The sequence below is a fragment of the Apium graveolens genome, chromosome 2 (genome assembly GCF_009905375.1).
Source record: "Apium graveolens cultivar Ventura chromosome 2, ASM990537v1, whole genome shotgun sequence".
In the NCBI taxonomy this organism is placed as follows: domain Eukaryota; kingdom Viridiplantae; phylum Streptophyta; class Magnoliopsida; order Apiales; family Apiaceae; genus Apium; species Apium graveolens.
Window position 1 is genome coordinate 278,797,705 of NC_133648.1, and position 9,971 is coordinate 278,807,675.

At 33.2% G+C, this 9,971-nt stretch overlaps 1 pseudogene; it reads left to right on the forward strand.

Annotated features, from left to right (window-relative positions):
• Positions 1 to 3,402: 3,402 nt before the first annotated feature.
• On the forward strand, positions 3,403 to 5,203 carry LOC141708525 (crocetin glucosyltransferase, chloroplastic-like; annotated as a pseudogene).
• The last annotated feature ends 4,768 nt before the right edge of the window (positions 5,204 to 9,971 follow it).

Genomic DNA, 9,971 nt, shown 5'->3' on the forward strand with positions numbered 1-9,971 from the left:
AAGTCATGAGATGTGTGGTGTGAGGAGTAGTGGGACTACTGTAAAAGAATAGAGAGATTAGATTTTATTTTCTATATGTTTGCAGGTGCTCAGAGTATTAAAGGAACAGATGCTGAACAACAGTCTGTTGAATCTCAGGAAAACTCTGATGTACCAAAGGCTATTAATCTCCCTACTAGTCTAAGTACTGATACTTTGTAGCAGTCCATACATTCTACTATTCCACCACATCAGATAATCCCATTTTTTGTTGAAAAAATAGTCCATTTACTCTACTTTTCCATCACCTGAGGAAATACATGTTGTTGCTGAAGATGTAGTAGCATAACAGTCCATTCATAAAGTTTATTCCATTTCATAATCACCACAACATTCTACAGGAACTAAGGTCTTGGAAGTTAATCTTGAAGCTCCAATTTATTTATCTGTAATACTTGAAGATGTAGAGTTAACTGCTAAAGGTGTGGAAGCTTTTGAAGCCACTGGATCATATACTGCACCAATTTCTCATTCTATTCTACATGTTGAAGCTCGTGATGAAGTTCAACAATTAGTGCACAATCCAACTACTATTGAAGAATCTAATAATGGTGAATAAGCTAATATTTCTAATGCTATGTTAGAACCTGAGGATTATCTTTTCTTCCCTGAAGATATGCCTATGCATGTGAGACAACAGAAAATGAAAGAGTTAGATGTTAAGAAGAATCAGAATTATTCTGATAATCTGTGGAATGCTCATTGGAAAGATGATACATATCCTATTTCCAGAACACAAGCTGTTGCACATCTGGAAACAACAGAATAGAAGATTACAAATCCTGATGTGCTAAATCATCTGAAAGCATCAACTTTAGTTGTCAGATCCTTACATACAGCTCATGAAACAACTACTACTCAAATCAATCAGATCAAAGAATCATTGATTGCTTCAAAGCTGACTACTCATCAGGAAATTCAGAGATAAATTTCACCAATAGTTGCCAGAAAAACTGCAATTGAAGCCAATCAAGCTAGATTGGAAGCTAAACAAACTTACATGTCAGATCAACTAACAAAAGTACAGAATTGAATTGAGCTCATTCTTTCTCCACTGCTCGGTGATGATGCCAAAAAGGGGGAGAAAATTATTAAATCTAAATGCAAGCAGCTGACATTGACAAGTACTGATGATAAAAATCCCGATGGAGGTAATAAGGGGGACAGAAGGAAAGCAAAGAAGGAGAGGTGAAGAGCAAGTTGAAGTTTGTGGTTCATCAAAAAATAATCACTAGATTTCAGTCTAGACAAGGAGGATAAAGTAAGAGAAATGAAAGAAGAGTTGAAGATTTGACTGTGAATACTAAAATGCAAAAAATCTTCATAAGTCACAACTGTTGCTGATGAAGACCAAGGTATTCTTGAGAGAGAAGTTAGTGCTGAAGCAAGTCAATATCTTCAAAATATTAAAAAAATTACGAGATATTACAAAGACAAACTCAACAATGTATATATATGGTAAAACGTGCGTAAAACTAGTTATATACGTCACACTATCCAGTGATCGGATTCTACGATTTGGTACACAACTAAAATTGAGGATTCTGAAAATTATTTTCTTATCTTATTAATTACATATCGATATCTTAGTCATGATAATAAAACCAAATAGTTATGCACATGTAATCAAACATAACAAAATATGTTACTTAATAAATACGGAGTAACAAATATTTACTTACTAAATAGTTAAGAGCATCTAATCAAACAAACGTTACACAATAATACAAAGTAACGGAAAGTTATTTACCTCAATTACGTAAATGCATAAATTATGTTCGTACACATGTTCAATCCTTAGCAAATCATAAAAATAACACATCTAAAATCTCCAATTTCCATTAATCCAATTCAGACTGTTTTTAGCCTTTTTGATTATCTAAACAACATTTTCTTGGAAAACATTAGACTGAAACTTTAGGAACGAAAATATCTTTTTGAAAAGTTTGAAATCAATGAATTCCGACTTACGATAAATTTTCTACGAATTTTACAAAATTGCTCTTTTATTTTTTATTAGAAAAGTCCTATAAATTTTTGTAAAACAAATGTGAGGAAAGAAAATATGATGTAATTTGTATAGAATTACGAAACCCTAATAATTAACTTATAACTTAGGGTGTGTTTGGTATTGCTGTTGCAGACAGCAACATCAGCTTTTCGCTGAAAACCTGTTAAAAAACTGTTTGGTAAAAATTAAAAGCTGTTTTTTCGGAAAAGTTCTTTTGGCCTAAAAGCTGCTGTTAGAGAAAACAAGTCCCCCCATGCTTTTAGAAAAAGCTGCATTTCAGCTGTTATGGGAAGCAGATGCTGATTTCACCATCAAACCTTACCAAAAGCATCATTATTTTTAATTTTTTGCATCAACACATATACGTATCAAAAAAATTACCAAAACACTCATCTGATTTTTACAACAACACTTTTTTCTGCAGCACTTTTTCTAACAACACAACAATTTTTAACAGCAATCCCAACAGATCCTTATTTGTTTTTAAATCTAATTCAAGTTTTAGGTAAATTATCCTAATTCAATTTTTTTTATTTCGAATCTCCATACAATTTTAATCATGTTTTCCTATTATTATATTATGAGAATAAGAATCGTAAGGTTAATCTTAGGATAGTTTTCTTAAGATCACCCCAAATACACCCCAAATACATGTAAATAAATAATACCCCCGTCCCTTTGAATTGTTTACATTTTTTAGAGAGTGTCCGACACGCATTTTAAGGTGCATATAAAGTATGGTTCTGTAATTTTTTTTTATAATTTTATTTTTTGAATAAAAATTAAAACATTCAACTTTTATTCAGAAAAAGAAAATTGTAAAAATAAGTTACATAACTATACGTTTTATGAGGAAGTGTAAACAATTGGAAGGGCCTGAGGGAGTACTAATCATTTATTATTAATTTTACTTATCATATATTTTGTATGACTTTGAAATTAGGAAAGTAATAAATTAAATAATAAATATAATACATACATGTCAACCATTACCGTGAAAAACTTTCCTAAAAATTAGGATCCTTATTCTCCTGCATAATATATTCTCAGTTATTTCTAGAATTCTTTCTTTTGAAACCCTAACGTACCTTTTTCATGTTGAGCAAAATGAAACTATTGGTATGAATAAGATTATCGAAGACAACAAATTAAAGATAGCTAAGTGCTTATCTCTTGTCGTCTTAGTTTCTGGTTCGATTCTCGCTCAATTTCAGTCATTAAAATTGTTAATCATAAAGACGGTGGTCCCATTAGCCAGCCAGACAGCCAGCCAGCCAGTAGCCCCTTAATTATATGACGTCCTGGTTTAGGTTTATTAACATCATGTGGCTCTCTGCCATTCTGCATGTTTGTGTTTTGTAGCAGACAAAACCAACTTCTTTAGTGCTAGGGAAAATGTAAAATGACATACCACTGATGTTATTGTTTAGCCTATATATATGCCCCTCATTGGTTGTCATGGTGAGTAACCAACGAACCAGCTCCTCCAATACAACTTTTCAATTATCTTGTTACCCCCAAAAGTTGGTAAAATATTAATTAGAAGCTTTAAAAGAATGGCACACCGCCGTCACATCCTCCTCGTAACATTCCCGGCACAAGGCCATATAAATCCCAGCCTCCAATTTGCCAAGAAGCTTACCAGAATGGGTGTGGAAGTTACATTCGCAACCAGTTTGTCAGCCCACAGCCGCATGTCAAGCACTCTAGCAACTACTAAAGGCCTTAACTTCGCTTCCTTCTCCGATGGCTACGATGATGGCTTCAAGCTTACTGATGATGCTAGGCATTTCATGTCCTCCATACGTAATCACGGATCGGAGAGTGTCAAACACATATTACGTTCTAGTGCTGAAAAAGGCCGCCCTATCAGTTGTGTTGTGTACACACTTCTTCTCCCATGGGTGGCAGAGGTGGCACGTGAATTACGCGTTCCTTCTTCCCTTCTTTGGATTCAACCTGCTTCTGTTTTGGATATTTACTACTACTATTTCAATGGCTATGGCGAGGCCATAAACACTTGTTTAGATGACCCTTCATGGTCAATACAATTACCTGGTTTGCCTCGCCTCCATGCACGTGACCTTCCTTCGTTTATACTTCCTACATGCCACGAAATGTACAGTTTTGCCCTCCCATCATTCAAAGAGCAGTTAGATGCACTAGATGCAGATGAAAAACCTACGGTGCTTGTAAATTCTTTCGATGCACTGGAATTGGAGGCTCTCAAAGCAATCAAAAAGCTTGAGTTGATTGCAATCGGTCCGGTCCTTCCATCAGCTTTCTTAGATGGCAAGGATCTTTCGGACACTTCAGTTGGAGGTGACCTATTCCTAAAATCAAGAAACTATAAAGATTGGTTAGATTCTCAGACTCAAAACTCTGTAATTTATATATCATTCGGAAGTATATTGACATTGTCAAAGCCTCAAATGAATGAGATTGGTAAAGGTTTGTTAAAAAGTGGAAAGCCATTTTTGTGGGTGATAAGGAACAAAGAGAGTGAATCAGAAGAAGATAAATTAAGTTGCATGGGGAATTAGAAGAGCAAGGAATGATAGTGCCATGGTGCAGTCAACTAGAAGTATTGTCACACCCTGCACTAGGATGTTTCGTGACACATTGTGGATGGAATTCGACGTTGGAGAGTTTGGTTTCGGGAGTTCCGATTGTGGCATTTCCGCATTGGACAGACCAAACGACAAATGCAAAGTTGATAGAAGATGTTTGGAAGACGGGAGTGAGAGTAAATGGTAATGAAGAAGGAATGGTTGATGGTGATGAAGTTGATAGGTGCATAAAAGCGGTGATAGGAAATGAAGAATTGAGAAGGAATGCTAAGAAATGGGGTGATTTGGCTAGGGAAGCAATATGTGAAGGTGGTTCTTCGGATAAGAATCTCAAGGCTTTTGTGGAACATGTTGATCCCCAATTCTGTTAATTGTCTTCGTCACCAAGTCGGATAATTGTCTTTCCCTCTTTGAAATTCTGTATTACTATGTAATGATGTAATCCTATTTGCCATCTCTTTCTGTATAACCGTAATTTTAATGTTGGCCATTTAGAAAGGGCCTACCATCTACAATAATGTAAGCAATTCTATTATGTTACACCACGCTAGACAAGTGATCTTTATGATTTCTTTTTCTACCACATTTTTAGTATTCAATTTTGTGTTAGCCAGAGCTGTTGGTTGGGGACTAGACTTGTGCACTACCCTGCCTATGCAATGTTATTCCGGGTTCTGTTGTTACTCAAACTTCAAATGATTACTGTTCTTTAATGCAATTATGCATATATATATATATAGGGGTTACTCCAATAAACACTAATTTAATATAAAAACTAGAAATTAAATAATTTTTTTTCAAAACTAATTCGAAATATAACACATATGGTATGCAAATCGATCGTTGAGATATGTATAAAAATATAGTGAAATCGGATTTTAAAAAAAACTTACGGTTTGACGGGAAAAATCAAATTAAAAACGGAGGGAAAAAGATGAAATTGGATGTGGAAGGGTGCAGAGTAGTTGGGTGGGGTGATTTAGGAGGACCATTATATTAGGTAGATATAATGGCTTAAATTAGTTTCTAGTTTCTATTTTAATTTTAATTTGTATTTGATCTTTCCCCTGTATATATATGTATATATATATCTTTGATTCAATTTTTGAAATTAAATATGCATATAATTCTATATTTGAGCATATCTAAAAATGAAGAGAACAAAGGGCAACCATAACATATTTTTTATAACTTTTTTTTGCAAACTAAATTGTGACAGATGATTTCCGTCGCAAGTTTAATATTTTATTAAAATAATTTCCACCAAAGTAATAATTTAATATTTTATTTTCCCTCTATAAATTTTGGCACTATTTTTCATTCCCTCTAAGAAACTTTGCAACAAAATAAAATAAATTTCATCATAAAATGCAACTTGCAACCTGTTTATCGTGAATTACCTTGCCACAATATTTGCTTCCTAAATTACGTTACAACGAATTTTATTAATTTTTATCGTAAATTTAACTCTGCGACATAATCAGTCGTAAATTACCTATCCACATTTAATATCCAACGACCAGCACTTCATATTCTAACCCAGAAAATATTATTTGAATCTAACTTGAGACGGAATCAAAGTTTTGTCGTAAAGTTAGTTAGTCTATCAAAAAAAAGGCAGTAGTCTTTCATTTCTTTTCCTGATCTTCTACCTCACCCACACACCTTCATTTTTTTAACATTTTGGACCTCAAAAAATTCACCAAGTATATTATTCAACTTCATTTTCATGCATCAGTATAAGTATTTATTTAAATTACATGTTATGTAATTTAGTCATTTTTTATTACACCTTTTATTTTTATTTTCTCAATATTTTATTTGTATGCAAATATGATTGATGCCGTGTTATTTGTATTTGTAGATGTTGTAACACCCCCAAATCCGGGGTCGGGGATCCGAGTTGTCACGAGTTCCATTTCCCTTAATAACACTTAATCTTAATAAACAACTAACTACTGCGTACTGTGACCCCACAATATACACACACCCACCACAAGTTATAGTCTCAGAGATGAATACCAAAAATAACACAACTCATTTTATTCACAATTATAAGTCATTACACCTCAAAAGGGATCTGAATAAATTTACATATTATTTGTCATTATTACAATTCATAATATACATAACTCTGGTACATCAATAGTTGAAAGCCTAGCCTATTGGTAGTTCCTACCTCGGCTACAACGGCATCAACGCCTACAGGAAATTGCGGAACGTTTCCTATCCGCTCGCGAATTGGGAGCTTGGTCATGTTTATCTTGTATATCTGTTGTTGTGTGATGAAAGAAGAAAGTAAGGGTGAGCAACAAGCCCACCGAAATAATATATATAATAATTAACAATATATGAGCATCTTCATAGTACTCATGAAAGTCTTGGTCAAGCAGAAATGAACCAAGTTTGATATCTTAATACGACGAAGTCGTAAAATATTCAGTATATATATACATATATACTTCTCAAAATCTTTGAAATCCTCTGACATGTATAATATACACAGAGTTCCAATTTATAACTGTATAAAGATATCGTTGCAAGGTGATCTCATATATCTAACCTTGTCTCAACATTTTTCTAAAAATCTTTGTCATGCATAAGATAATCATTTACTATATATAAGTTGAAAATATGAAATTACAAGATACTCCAATATACTTATATCTTTTTCGAATACTACTTGAACTACCACCGTTCAAGGTATAAATAGTTCATCCCACAGATGAAGTTACAAGACAAAACTTGTATAGAGTCAATCTCTGAAATATCATCAAAATGAAATGAAGTTACGAGATACTTCATTTGATGAAAACATCATTTTCAAAACTCGACCCTGCCAACACTCAACAATCGCCTAACCGTAGCCTTTATATCGAAGTGCTCTGGGTAGTGTTGCAGAAATATCCAACTGGATGATGAACTCATTACGGGAGTTTGTCACGCCAGGAAGACCACTCACGATGATCAGTCGCAATAGTGTAACCCCACCATTTTCTACATGTAGAGGAGAACAGTCGGATTTACTTGTCAACCGAATGCTGGACTCCTAATAAGGCTGAGCCGGCGCCACTCGACCACTTACGTCACTCCTAGTTCAGATGAAATCCATGACTCTGAAACGTAAAGCTCGTCCCCCCTTTCCCCAAGTAGAAACTTGTTGATACGGCTCCATCAAGAAGTCGTATCTAGTTGGAAAGGAAAACTCACCGATATTTCCCAGGCAATGCCTGTTAATGGATTAAACTCATTCCAAGAATTTTACTTCCCGAGTGTTGGGTAAGTAATCAAAAACTCTTTTATCAAATCAGCAACCTTGTTACGAATATATAAACACGTCACGGAGCCGGATCCCTCAGATTTTTAAGCGAGTATTTAAATCCCCTTCGAAAGGAAGATCTCAAATTTGAAAACAAGTTTTGGGATCCGCTCTAACTTTCAAAAATAGTTTTGATAAAGTTTGAAAATAATCTCTGGAAATATTTAAAGTAAGAATGATTTGATAGTGTCAATTATTTTCCGAATACTTGGCGAATATTGACACATTATTCTTGAAGAAAATAAAGAATATAATTTAATAAAATAAGCGGAGTCATAAGTCCTCGAATTAATATTCAAACTAATATTCATTAAATAAAATAAGCGGAGTCATAAGTTCTCGAATGAATATTCAGACTAATATTCATTAAATAAAATAAGCGGAGTCATAAGTCCTCGAATGAATATTCAAACTAATATTCATTAAATAAAATAAGCGAAGTCATAAGTTCTCGAATGAATATTCAGACTAATATTGATTTATTAATAGAAATAAAATGAGTTTCATAACTAAAAACTCTATTCAAAAATTAAACTAGTCTTTGATCGCAATAGGAATCTTAAATGAATATTCAACAAATAATATTCGCTTATAATATAAAACTATCGAATAAAAATTATTAGATTAATAGTTTTGAAAACTATATATATATATATAAAATTTACTCGGGAACATCGCCTCCCGGTTTAGAAAAATGTTAACCTTTGGGTCCCCAATACTAAGGGTATATGCAACTACTACTTATCTCTAGCATAGGTATTATGCAGTTTATAAATAATTGAATCGATAACAAGATATCAAGATTACGAAACAGGCATGTATATATATATATCATATCAACATGCTCCAATATATCGCAAGACTTTGCTAATAATAATCACGCACTTATCACACGATAATGCATATATATGTATATATACATCACAACAACAGTTATACGGTAGAAAACTTGTCTGAGTGTTCCTGTAACATCCGGGATATCGCGTGTAATTATTTTTATTAATAAATAATTTTTATATGATTATTATGTGATTTTTGGTGAATTATTTGATGATTGGTGTGAATATGTGAATGCTTATATGTGATACAGTATAAGGTTGCTAATTTTATTATGACCAGAATAAAATATAGATAATTACGGTATTTTTCTGGTAATTTTTGGGCTGTTAAATGATTTTATATTGATTTATAAATTTATTAATTATATTCTGAATAATTACAAAATTATTTTATAAAACCGAGAATCGTCCGACTTCAACCGTTTTTACGTTTTTATAACCGAAACTCTTCCGAAAACCCCTTCCTAACCTAATCTGGTAATTCCAGACATTTTCCGTGTTTTGACTTTTTCGATCCGGATTACGGTTTGACCCATGCGCGGCCCGGCACAAGATTCTCGATACGATAATCATTTCGGTAAACCAACAAAACCCGTATCTTCGAAAGACGGGATATTATTACATTATTTTCATATATAGTGTTTTATAAGAATCCCGGTTTAGATAATTATCCGACACGGGTATCGAATTGGATCATTTTTGCAGTTACTTAGCGGCTAAGTAACTAATTTAACGATCCAAGACGATCCAAAAACGATCCAACACGATCCAATATTCCATAAATATATATAGCCCTTCTATTATTTTCATTTTATTCGTATAATCACAATCAATCAGTAAAACCCCGTAAAATACAGAGAAAATGTCGAATTAAAACCGCGTTCTTGAAAATCAAACGCACGAACGAAGGCGTTATCGAACTCCGATTCGGGCGTGTAATATATCAAAACGAAGCTCTCGAAATCTTCTTTCTGAATCAACCATTTGTTTTTTCCCAGAAATCAAGGTAATTTTTTGATTTAATTATTTTATTTCGAATTAATTATGGATTAAAATATGATTTTTTGTTCTTAATGTTGTTTGTGTGATTTGATGGCATAATCTAGTAGATAATTTTCTCCTGATCAATTTGGTATATTATATGTCAAAAATAGAGTTCAATAACATGTAGAAAAGTGAGTTTGATTCTCGAA